Genomic DNA, 13,301 nt, shown 5'->3' with positions numbered 1-13,301 from the left:
TTCAATGACAACAAAAAGGAAACCTAAGGTCAGACTGTGCCATGATTTTGCAAAGGGAGAAGCAAAAGAATTTGAGGGCCAAAGATATGGCCAATAAGGAAGAAGTAGTGACTTACCCCAATAGTATTTTGGAAGGTATGTTATGTTATTTAGGATGCAATCCTTTGCATGTTTAGACAGAAAGAAGTCCCTTGTAGGACTTTCTCCCCGTCTATAGATGCATAGGACTGCACACTTATTTATTCATTTGTATTTATTTATTTATTTATTTATTTATTTAATTTATTAATCGCCCATCTGACTGGTCACCCAGCCACTCTGGGCGATGTACAACCCACCATAAAACAATTTAAAATAATAAAATTTTACCATAATTTTTTTTTTTTTAAATACCCTAACCCACCCCAAATGCCTGCCTGAACAACCAGGTTTTTAGTGCACGACGGAAGCTCATTAAAGAGGGGGCATGACGGAGTTCCCTAGGGAGGGAGTTCCACAGAGTGGGGGCCACCACAGAAAAGGCCCTCTCCCTTGTCCCCACCAGTCTAGCTGTCCTGGCTGATGGGACAGAGAGAAGGCCATCTGAGGCTGATCTTGTTAAGCGGCCTGTCTGGTGTTGCTGGAGGCGCTCCTTAAGATAGGCTGGGCCGGAACCATATAGGGTTTTAAAGGTCAAAACCAACACCTTGAATTTGGCCCGGAAAACAACTGGTAACCAGTGCAACTCCTTCAGCACTGGAGTGATGTGATCTCGCCGGCGGCTGCCTTTAATCAGGCGAGCCGCCGCGTTCTGTACCAGCTGCAGCTTCCGAACCGTCTTCAAGGGTAACCCCACATAGAGCGCATTACATCTAAACGAGAGGAGACCAGGGCATGTACTACCGATGGGAGCAGATGGTCAGGAAGGAAGGGGCGCAGCCGCCGTATCAGATGGAGTTGATACAGCGCTGTCCGGCTCACAGCTGACACCTGAGCCTCCATGGACAGCTGGGAGTCCAAAATGACCCCCAGGCTGCGGACCTGGTCTTTCAAGGGTAGCCGTACCCCATTCAATACCAGGTCAACATCCCCCAGCCTCCTCTTGTCTCCCACCAAAAGTACCTCGGTCTTGTCAGGGTTCAGCTTCAGCTTATTTCTCCCCATCCAGCCACTCACCGTCTCCAGACATTTGGACAGGGATTCTACGGCCAACCTTGGTGAAGATTTGAATGAGAGGTAGAGCTGCGTGTCATCCGCATATTGATGACAGTGCACCCCAAACCTCCTGATGATAGTCCCCAGTGGCTTCACATAGATGTTAAATAGCATCGGGGAGAGGATGGAACCCTGTGGCACCCCACAAGTAAGTGGCCACGGGTCCGAAACCTCCTCTCCCAGTGCTACCCTCTGGTACCTGCCGGAGAGGAAGGACCGGAACCACTGCAATACAGTGTCTCCAATGCCCAACCCCTCCAGGTGGTCCAGGAGGATACCGTGGTCAACGGTATCAAAAGCTGCTGAGAGGTCGAGGAGAACAGGGAAGGAGCATTCACCCCTATCCAGAGCCCTCCTCATATCATCCACCAAGGCGACCAAGGCCGTTTCTGTCCCATGCCCAGGCCTGAAGCCCGACTGAAATGGGTCTAGATAATCAGTTTCTTCCAAGTGTGCCTTCAACTGCACCGCCACCACCCGCTCAATCACCTTGCCCAAAAATGGCAGATTTGAGACTGGGCGAAAGTTGTTCAGAACTTGAGGATCCAAGGAGGGCTTCTTTAAGAGCGGTCTTATCACTGCCTCCTTGAGGGCTGATGGCATCACTCCCTCCTCAAAGGAGGCGTTCACCACTGCCTTGATCCCCTCACCCAGTCTCTCTCTGCAGCTCATAATGAGCCAAGATGGGCAAGGATCAAGTAAGCAGGTGGTCGGCCGTACCGATGAAAGCACCTTGTCCACTTCATCAGGAGGAAGAAGCTGGAACCGATCCCACAAAACCGGTTTGCCACAGGCCGCCTCTTGCTCACTAACTGTATCCACAGTGTGCAGAGTAACACACCTAATCTGATCAATTTTATCTGCAAAGTGCCTTGCCAAAGCCTCACAGGAGGTCTTAGAATGCTCCAGTGGTTCCGGAGCCACAGGACCGACCAGGCTCCGGACCACTTGGAACAGCCTCCTGGGGCAGCACTCTGCAGACGCGATGGAGGCAGCATAATATTCCTTTTTTGCTGCCTTCACCGCCACGTGATAGGCTGAAGATACAGCTCTAGCCCGTGTCTGATCGTCTTTGGAGCGAGACTTCCGCCACCGGCGCTCTAGCCGTCTCACCTCCTGTTTCAGAGCTCGTAACCGCGGATTGAACCATGGTGCAGTCCGAGCCCTGTTCTGGGGGAGAGGGCGTTTCGGAGCCACCCGATCTAATGCCCCAGTGATTGCAGCATTCCAGCCACCCACCAGGGTCTCGACCGAGTGGCCGTTGGCATGCCCCAGAGAATCCCCAAGTGCGTTCAGGAATCCATTTGGATCCATAAGACGCCTGGGGCGGACCATTTTAATGGGTCCTCCACCCCTGCGGAGGGGTTGTGGAACCGAGAAGTCCAACATCACCAGATAGTGATCTGACCATGACAAGGGGGTGGTGGATATACCCCCGACTTCCAGATCACTCCCCGCTTCTCCAGAAACAAACACAAGGTCTAGTGCATGACCGGCTACATGGGTGGGCCCAGTTAGAATATGGTGCAGCTCCCAGGAGGCCATGGTCTCCATGAAGTCCCGAGGTGCTCCTGTGAGGATGGCCTCTGAATGTACGTTGAAGTCCCCCAAAACCAGTAAGTTAGGGGACTGTACACTCACATCAGAGACCACCTCAAGCACCTCGGCCAGGGAGTCAGTCGTGCAGCGGGGTGGACGGTACACGAGCAGAATCCCCAGACTGCCCTTCGGGCCCAACCTCCAGTACATGCACTCAGCAACCTTGGTCTCCCGGAGAGGGGGTCTGGTGAAGACCAAGGACTCTCGGTAGATAACAGCCACTCCCCCTCCCCAATCCCCAGCCCTCGGCTGCTGTGCATACGAAAATCCAGCTGGACACATGGCTGCAAGGGTTGGAGCAGCAGCCTCGGCCAGCCAGGTCTCCGTAATACATGCCAGGTCTGCACCCTCATCCAGGATCATGTCATGGATGAGGGAGGTTTTCTGGGTAACAGACCTGGCACTGCAGAGCAGCAAACGAAGGCCAGAAGATGGGGTCACGCCTCCCCCAGCCATCCTTTGGCTCTGGACAGGCCCGGAGCAGGGGACAGATACTACACATCTCTCCCTTGTTCCCCTTAGCTGGCATGGCCTGCCCCTAGCGCTCCGCCAGCGCCTGCCGCCCAGCCTCGGTATGTTCTGGCCCCCAACACTCCCCCCACTGCCTCCATCAGGTGGACACATGCCCCCTCGCTCCCGCCTATCAGGCAGGCTACCCACCCCTAAAAACACAACAAAATCCCCCCCAACAAAATAAAACAAACAAAACAATTAAAAACCCCTTAAAAATGCCAGGCAGGAGTCCACAGGGAAGGCCTGGTGGCGGTGGCAGAGGCGGCAGCAGGCCCAGCAGCAGCAAGCACACCTCTTCCCCAGTGGTGGTGGTGGTGGCTTCTCCTGCAGGCCCTGGCTCTCCCAGGCCACCTCAGCCAGCCAGCTTATGTAGCCCCTCCAGGGAGGGGCAGGTGGAGCAGCACAGCTGGCTCGGTACCTGGGGGCCTGGTCCTGCAGGGACTGGAGGTCTGCCAGGCAGAAGTCCACAGGGAAGGCCTGGTGGTGGTGGCAGCGGCGGCAGCAGCAGGCCCAGCGGCGGCAGCAGCAGGCCCAGCGGCGGCAAGCACGCCTCTTCCCCGGTGGTGGTGGTGGTGGCTTCTCCTGCAGGCCCTGGCTTTCTTATGCATTTTATTACCTGCTTTTCATTATAAATAGTTCCAAAGTGGGGTACCACCAATACAACATAATAAAATCATACAACATCATCAACAAAACCCAATCAAACAGTGGAGGAAAGTAACACTGATAAATAACAGTTCACAGAGTGCGTAAAATATATATATCAGTCAACAGATAGGTCTTGAGTTGACACCAAAAGCTTGTAAGATTTGGTGCCAACCATATATGAGGGTGGGAGGAGTTCCACAGCCAGGGTGCCTGTTTTGAGAATGCCCTGTCTCGGGTTGCTGCATATTAAACTCCAGGCATATGCAGCACTGTCAAGAGGGCATCCCCACTCGATCTTAATATCCAGGCAGCCACATATGGGAGAAGTATCCCATATGTGTATATGGTCTCAAGTATCCAGGTCTCAGGTATTCAGGTTACCTTCATGTTCATCCTTAAAGTGGCAGCTGTAGTGTAGCCAAGAGACCTCTCTCTGAAGATCTGTACAAGGGATGGCACCCATACAGTGTTAATTTAGATAGAAGACTGTGTCGAGGAGGCACTGTGGGTTCTCTTGCAGGAATGCCTTTAGACTAAAATGCTTGCAGGAATGGAATGCTAATGCCTGAACGAACAGCCCTCAAGGAAGCTCTGGACAAGTCCTCCAGTACTGAATGGATGCTACCAGTGCCCTACTATGTGGGACTCTTTCCTTTTTCCTTTCTTTTCTTTGTCTACAGATCTTTTCTCTTGCAACCTCCCCCTCCCCCACCCAACATACCTGAGAATGTGGGGCAGCAGTCCATTGGCAAATGTTACCACATGGATTTGTATTGCCCCGCCTCATCTCATATTTTGGGATGTGTAATGCATTTCAGTCCCAGCTTCTGCCAACCTAGCAGTTCGAAAGCAAGAAATTGCAAGTAGATAAATAGGTACCGCTCCGGCGGGAAAGGTGACAGCGTTCCGTGCACCTCGGTGTTCAGTCATGCCGGCCACATGACCACGGAAGCGTCTTCGGACAGCGCTGGCTCTTCGGCTTAGAAACGGGGATGAGCACCGCACCCTAGAGTCGGACACGACTGGTTGGGGACACCTTTACCTTTACCTTTAATGCATTTGCCTCGGTGCACTGCCAGCAATTCATTTTCTGAAGCTTTGTAGGCATTAGGGGTGGATGAAAGTCACTTACCTGTCCTCGAAGGACGTTCGCGGTGGGGGGGAGGCGCTTCGCTGCTCCCCCCGCGAAGTTCCGGCCGGGGGGGGAGGCTTCCCGCCTCGGCCTGGCCGAAATTCAGGCCGGGGAGGAGGCTTCCACCTCGCCCGGCCGTGAACGCGAAAGTTAAAAAAAAAACAAAAAACGCCCCCTGATAGGCTACGTGACGATTCACGTAGCCTATCACGGCTAGATCTGCAAAGTCAGCCGTGATAGGCTACGTCAATCGTCACGTAGCCTATCACGGGTGACTTTAAAAAAAAAAAAAGCGCGTACACTAATGGCGGCCACCATAGGGAGCCGCCATTCGCGTTCCTTATTTAGTCGCTGTAGTCTACGTAAACATTTACGTAGACTACAGCAACCAAATAAGGAACGGGAATGGCGGCTCCCTATGGGGGCCGCCATTATCCATACACACTTTTTTTTTTTAAAGTCACCCGTGATAGGCTACGTGATGATTGACGTAGCCTATCACGGCTGACTTTGCAAATCTAGCCGTGATAGGCTACGTGAATCGTCACGTAGCCTATCAGGGGACTTTTTATTTTATTTTATTGCAATGGCGGCGGCGGCAGCCGGTCGAAAGACCGGCTGCCGCTCCCGCCCCGCTCGAACACCCGCCGAACCGCCGGCCGGACCCGCCGCCGGGAGGGACATTCGGCGAAGGTAAGTCCCGTCCCGGGGGGGTGCGGGGGGCGGGGGGGGTTCGGAGGATTTCTCCCCGAAACTTGTTCGGGGGGCCGAACACGTTGGCTCTCGGCCCCCCGAAGTTTCGGGGAGAAATTCTCCGCCAACCCTAGTAGGCATGAACAGAATGTTAAAGTCAAGGATCGCTATCTCAAGCTAGCCATCTGCACCTGGATGGATATTGCTCTGTAGCTCATTGTCTGCCGCCTAGTGGCACAATTGGCACAATCATGAATTGTTCTTTTGTAAGTCAGCTGTTCCTAATTGAGTTCATGGATTGGTAAAGGCAGGATTTTTTCTGAGCAGAAGTTTTCAATATCTGCATAGAGTTTTAAAGGAATTTCCACGGGCCTTAATCTTAGTTTCCTACTGTGGATGTTTTCCTGTTCCACAGATCACACTGTGATCTGATTGATGGATTATTGATGGATTAGCAATACCCCATGCAGTGCAGGATTCCATAAAATGATTTGTTCAGCCTAAAGGTTTGACTTTATCCAGATCCTGTGAAACTCTGACCCTGACAAGGTCCCTGTTGCGAGGATAAAAAACAAAACCAAAAACCTGTCTCTGGAGATTATTGCCTCTTGACACATTGGCTGCTACTTTGGAGTGCAGATTTATGAACTATATGTTTTCATTGAGCCACTTAACCCTGAATCTTTACATGAGACTGGACACAGAATAGACCTTTCAGTCTTAAAAACAAAATATTACAATACTTTCCTGCCTAGGTTTCCAAGTAAAGGAAATGTGTGTGTGAGGGTGGGGGGCTGCAGGGGGAGCAGAATAAGCAAAGAGCTTGTTATATGTCGCTTCCCTATATATAAAAAGATGATATAAATGAAATATGGCCATATGTAATTTCCAAATGTTATGCTTGTGACACTCCCACATGACAACATTCTGTTTTTCAACCCTTTGAAAGGCTTATGTTAATTTATTGGAAAAGCTTTGCCTAGCATTATTCTTTTTAAATTGTTCCAGTGATCATGTAGTGCAGAAATGTGTGTGTGTGTGTGTGGTGGTGGTGGAAGGGAGAGGAAACATATCACAACAGAACGGCTCTCGCCAATAAATCATAGAAATATGATCTACAGCGTTTCTGATACCTCGCTGCCCATGAGATTAAACATGCAGTATATTGTTTCATTTAAAACAAGACTCTGCCCAGTTGCTGCTAACAGACACAATGGTTTTGCAGGCGTGGAAAAAACACACACGCACCACCTTCTGTCACAATGACTTATACAACCTTAAGCAGCAGACTTCCTAAACCAAGACTTATCACTTCGGGGTTATTTCCATGTGACCTGTAGAAGATGTCCATGAATAGCAGTGGAAGGTATGCCATTTTCTTTGCTGTAGGGCTGAACCGCTCAGCACAAGACTGGAAGGCAGTTCTGAGTGTTGTGGAGTAATCATTAAGTTACACGCTTGTCATTTCTTGTACATTCACTCAGAACTAATGCACATCACTTTTTCCAATTATAATCATTCCACCATTTAACAAGCACAAAAGGCCTTAGATTCCAATTTGCCACTGATGCTTCACTCTCTCCCTTGCTTATTTCTTGGCATTTAGGGCTGGCTAGGTTGTGCACAGTTCCAATAAAGGGAATATATTCAACCAGCTTACAAGCAGACTTACACACGATGAAGGAAACAGCAGCTTGTCTCACAATGTAAGAGCAACACAGTTCCAGCGGTATGATAATTTTCCCTCTTGGTACCTTTTTTCCACTTTTCAGTCATTGTAACTGAAATACAGTGTATTCCTTGCTTTGTTTATTGTTCGTACCAAAACAGAAAGCAAACACATAGTAAATACACGTCCCACCACTTTTCCTAACTAGCTAATCAAAGTCTCCCCACCATCACCACCACCACTCTGTGTGTCTCTCATTTTATTTAGTTGTTTTCTAAACTTTTCTCCCTACGCAGTGAAAAATAAAACAAGACAGAGCTTAAGTCTCTAGTCTCTAATCTTGGTTAGTTCCTTGCTAACAACAAGAAGCTAGAATGTATAATGACATTTTGAAAGCAGCCTTTCCTTATGGGGTGCCCAAGAATGTGAGAACCCAGGACTCTATTTCAAATCAAAATGGCTTAAATATTTTGAGAATTAGAATTCAGTGCCTGTTTTTGTTGAAGTGCTTTGCTGACTCTACTAGGCTTGTTCACGACTGGTAAGAACTCTGTAGAAAAAATATACACCCTTTTTGGGTCTTTGTATATTCCAGATCTTAGTCCCTAGAAGTTTAAAGAAATTACAACCTTCACTTATACACAACCTGGTCAAGAAATGAACACGAAGGCTAGGGAACATAGATAACAAGAGTGTGGGGACACTAAGTTTCTCTTAGCATATATCCTACAAGGGTAGCGTGGAAACAAACCACCAGTAGAAGAATCCATCCTGTCCACTGAATTGCTCTTGTATACTATAATCTGCCATAGAAATATTTATACTGAAGGGATACCCACATAATGAATGAATGAATAAATAAATAAATAAATAAATGGGTCTTCTCGGTGGTGGCTCTCAGGCTATGGAACCTCCCTGCTAAGGGAGGTTAGGTTGCCTCGCTCTCTGCTGTCCTTCTGTCAGCAGGCAAATATGTTTTTATTCAAGCAGGCCTTTGGAATATAAACTGGTCTATTGGGCTGGGTGCTGTTCTTATTCTTTGACTGTTGTGTTCTTATGTAATATGACTGGTTTAACCAAGTTTTTATTTTCAAATTTTGGTTGTTTTGCTTGTTAGCTGCCTTGAGCACCATTTTCTTGATGGAAATGGTGGGTATAAATCAAATAAAGAAATAGAATACAATAATACTGTCCTATTAGTGGTTGTTTTGCAGTTTTCTATAGATATTTTAATTAAACTATATTTTAACTGAATTTTATTGTAAACCATGCCTAGATATGTTATTGAAAGGATAGTATATAAATAGCCAAAATAAAATAATAGTGGGGAGGTTGACAGGGCAATCCTATGCATGTTTAGACAGAAATAAATCCATGGCTGGCTGAGGCATGCTGGGAATTGCAGGACTTTTTTCTGTCTAAACATGCATAGGATTATACCCTTACTCAGATGTAATTCTCAGTGAGTCCAATTGAAGGTCCCTCAAGGCATTTTACAAAATTAAAACATTTTAAAATTACAAGGATAAAGTTGTTGTTGTTCAGTCGTTCAGTTGTGTCCGACTCTTTGTGACCCCATGGACCATAGCACGCCAGGCCTTCCTGTCCTCCGCTCTCTCCCGGAGTGTGTTCAAGTTCATATTCATTGCATCGGTGATGCTATCTAGCCATCTCATCCTCTGTCGTCCCCTTCTCCTTTTGCCTTCAGTCTTTCCCAGCATCAGGGTCTTTTCCAGAGAGTTTTCTCTTCGCATTAGGTGGCCAAAATATTTGAGCTTCAGCTTCAGTATCTGTCCTTCCAATGAGCACTCAGGGTTGATTTCCTTTAGGATGGACTGATTTGACCTCCTTGCAGTCCGGGGGACTCGTAAGAGTCTTCTCCAGCACCACAGTTCGAAAGCATCAATTCTTTGGCGCTCAGCCTTCCTTATAGTTCAGCTCTCACAGCCATACATTACTACTGGGAAAACCATAGCTTTGATTGGACGGACCTTTGTCGGCAAGGTGATGTCTCTGCTTCTTACTATGCTGTCTAGGTTTGCCATAGCTTTCCTCCCAAGCGTCTTTTAATTTCATGGCTACAGTCACCGTCTGCGGTGATCTTGGAGCCCAAGAAAGTAAAATCTGTCACTGCTTCCATTTCTTCCCCTTCTATATGCCAGGAAGTGATGGGGCCAGATACCATTATCTTAGTTTTTTTAATGTTGAGTTTCAAACCAGCTTTTGCACTCTCCTCTTTCACCCTCAACAAGAGGCTCTTGAGATCCTCTTCACTTTCTGCCATTATCGTCTGCATATCGGAGGTTGTTGATAATTCTCCCGGCAATCTTAATTCCGACCTGTGATTCATCCAACCCAGCGTTTCTCATGATGTACTCTGCATATAAGTTAAATAAGCAGGGTGACAATATGCAGCCTTGTCGTACTCCTTTCCCAGTTTTAAACCACTCGGTTGTTCCATGTCTGGTTCTTACTGTTGCTTCTTGACCCTCGTACAGGTTTCTCAGGAGACAGGTAAGGTGGTCTGGTACTCCCGTCACTTTAAGAATTTGCCACAGTTTGTTATGATCCACACAATCAAAGGCTTTAGCGTAGTCAATGAAGCAGAAATAGATGTTTTTCTGGAATTCTCTTGCTTTCTCCATGATCCAGCGAACGTTGGCGATTTGATCTCTAGTTCCCCTGCCTCTTCGAAACCCAGCTTGTACTTCCGGTAGTTCTCGGTTCGCATACTGCTGAAGCCTAGCTTGTAGGATTTTGAGCATCACCTTGCTGACATGTGAAATGAGCGCAATTGTGTGGTAGTTTGAACACTCTTTGGCGTTGCCCTTCTTTGGAATTGGAATGTAAACTGACCTTTTCCAGTCTTGTGGCCATTGTTGAGTGTTCCAAATTTGTTGGCATATTGAATGCAGCACTTTAACAGCATCATCTTTTAGGATTTTAAATAGCTCAGCTGGAATACTGTCATCTCCGCTAGCTTTGTTGTTAGTCATGCTTCCTAAGGCCCACTTGACTTCACTCTCTAGGATGTCTGGCTCAAGTTCAGTGGCTGCACTATCATGGCTATCAGGGACATTCAGATCTTTCCTGTATAGTTCTTCTGTGTCTTCTTTCCACCTCTTCTTAATCTCATCTGCTTCTGTTAGGTCCCTGCCTTCTTTGTCCTTTATCATGCCTGACTTTGCACAAAACATTCCCTTGAGATCTCCAATTTTCTTGAAGAGATCTCTAGTCTTTCCCATTCTGTTGTTTTCCTCGATTTCTTTGCATTGTTCATTTAAGAAGGCCTTCTTGTCTCTCCTTGCTATTCTCTGGAACTCTGCATTCAGTTGGAATATCTTCCCCTTTCTCCCTTGCTTTTCGCTTCCCTTCTTTCCTCAGCTACTTGTAAAGCCTCCTCAAACAGCCACTTGGCTTTCTTGCATTTCTTTTTCTTTGGGATGGATTGAGTTGCTGCCTCCTGAACAATGTTATGCACCTCCGTCCATAGTTCCTCAGGCACTCTGTCTGTCAGGTCTAATCTCTGAAATCTATTCCTCACCTCCACTGTATATTCATAAGGGATATGATTGAGGTCATACCTGAATGGTTTAGTGGTTTTCCCTACGTTCTTCAATTTAAGCTGAAATTTTGCAACAAGAAGCTTATGATCTGAGCCACAGTCAGCTCCAGGTCTTGTTTTTACTGACTGTATAGAGCTTCTCCATCTTTGACTGCAAAGGACATAATCAATCTGATTTCGATATTGACCATCTGGTGATGTCCATGTGTAGAGTCGCCTCTTGTGCTGTTGGAAAAGAGTGTTTGCTATGATCAGCGTGTTCTCTTGGCAAAATTCTATTAGCCTTTGTCCTGCTTCATTTTGTGCACCAAGGCCATGCCTGCCTGTTATCCCGGTGATTTCTTGACTTCCTACTTTAGCATTCCAATCCCCTATGATGAAGAGGACATATTTTTTTGGTGTTAGTTCTAGAAGGTGTTGTAGGTCTTCATAGAACCGATCAACCTCACCTTCTTCGGCATCAGTGGTTGGGGCATAGACTTGAATTACTGTGATGTTGAATGGTTTGCCTTGGATTCGTACTGAGATCATTCTATTGTTTTTAAGATTGTACCCCAGTACTGCTTTTCCCACCCTTTTGTTGACTATGAGTGCTACTCCATTTCTTCTAAGGGATTCTTGCCCACAGTAGTAGATATGATGCTCACCTGAATTAAATTTGCCCATGCCTGTCCATTTTAGTTCGCTGATTCCCAAGATGTCGATGTTCAATCTTGCCATCTCATATTTGACCACCTCCAGCTTACCTTGATTCATTGATCTGACATTCCAGGTTCCTAAACAATATTGTTCTTTACTGCATCGGATTTTCTTTTCACCACCAGACACATCCACAGCTGAGTGTCCTTTCGGCTTTGGCCCAGCCGCTTCACTCTTTCTGGCGCTACTTGGAAATACCCTCTGCTCTTCCCCAGTAGTATATTGGACACCTTCCGACCTGAGGGGCTCATCTTCCGGTGTCATATCTTTTAGCCTTGTGATATGTTCCATGGGGTTTTCTTGGCAAGGATACTGGAGTGGGTTGCCATTTCCTTCTCCAGGGGACCACATTTTGTCAGAACTCTCTGCCATGACCTGTCCGTCTTGGGTGGCCTGGATGGCATAGCTTATGGCTTCACTGAGTTACGCAAGCCCCTTTGCCACAACAAGGCAGTGATCCATGAAGGGGAAGGCTAAAGTACCAGTACTATAACCGCCCCCCCAAAAAAACATTAAGTAGCAACAATAAAATAGCAGCAGCTATTAAAATTCCTCAGCTACAGTCTGACATAATTAAAAGCAGATTCAAACAACCAGATCTTAAGATGCTATTAAAAAGTCAGTGAGGGACCAAACCTGTGTTCTGAGGGAAGGTTTCTACAGTGATGGGGCCGCTACCTAAGGCTGCACAAAAGACTATGTTATCTGTGACAGGAGCTCTGAAGGTGTGAGGAGGCCTTTGTGGAACAGCCATTCCCTAATGCAACACATCTGGAGGGCATCAAGTTGACCTTTCTTAACCTGATGCTTTCCAGGTGTTTTGGGCTACAACTCCCATTATCCCCAGACAGCACAGCCAAAGTTCAGGTAATGGGGATTGTAGCCCCAAATATCTGGAGGGCACCAAGTTGGGGCAGGTTGCGAATGTCATGTTTCCCAATGACTCTGGGTATTCTGAGGAAGCAGCCCTGCAAAAGCAAGTGGAAGTTAGTTTCTCTTTCTCTTTCAGCGCCCTCCCACGGCAATGTTTAAAAAGAGCTTGGAGAGATGGAGGGAATATGCTAATCCCCCCATCTCTGCCTATGAGTTAGAAACTTCTGACCACGGAAAATCTTTTGCAAACATTATGATAAAAGCACAGGGTGGAGGCACACGTGCATTCTAAAGCAGGCCTGGGCAACTTTGGGAGGTTGGGGGGCCCACCCCCCCATGGGTGCAGAATATTTTTTAAAGTAGTGTCCATAGTGGCTGTGGAGTATCCAAAGGGTCAAAATTATCTTGTTCGCAGGGAGGTCCACAGCAAGGGAGAAGCCACTGAAAAGGCATCTGTTTGCAAGCTAATTTTGACCTGTTTGCTGTTCTGCAGGCACAACAGACACCTTCTTTCTTCATTTTTTTAAAAATTTAATTTCAGGGGCAGTGAAGGTCAGTGGGGGAAGGAGGGGTCCGCATGCAGCATGTTGACCCTACAGGCCGCATGTAACTCCACCCCTGTTCTAAAGTGTATTGGATAAAGTTGCAACGTACATTCACAGCACTGTGAAATACTTGGTTTGGTGCAGAAAATATGTATTCAGACTATTTCCATC

The sequence above is a fragment of the Heloderma suspectum genome, chromosome 1 (genome assembly GCF_057233095.1).
Source record: "Heloderma suspectum isolate Gila_16-S chromosome 1, 16-S_ref, whole genome shotgun sequence".
NCBI lineage: Eukaryota > Metazoa > Chordata > Lepidosauria > Squamata > Helodermatidae > Heloderma > Heloderma suspectum.
The sequence above is the reverse complement of the archived record's forward strand: the minus strand, read 5'-3'. Positions refer to the sequence as shown.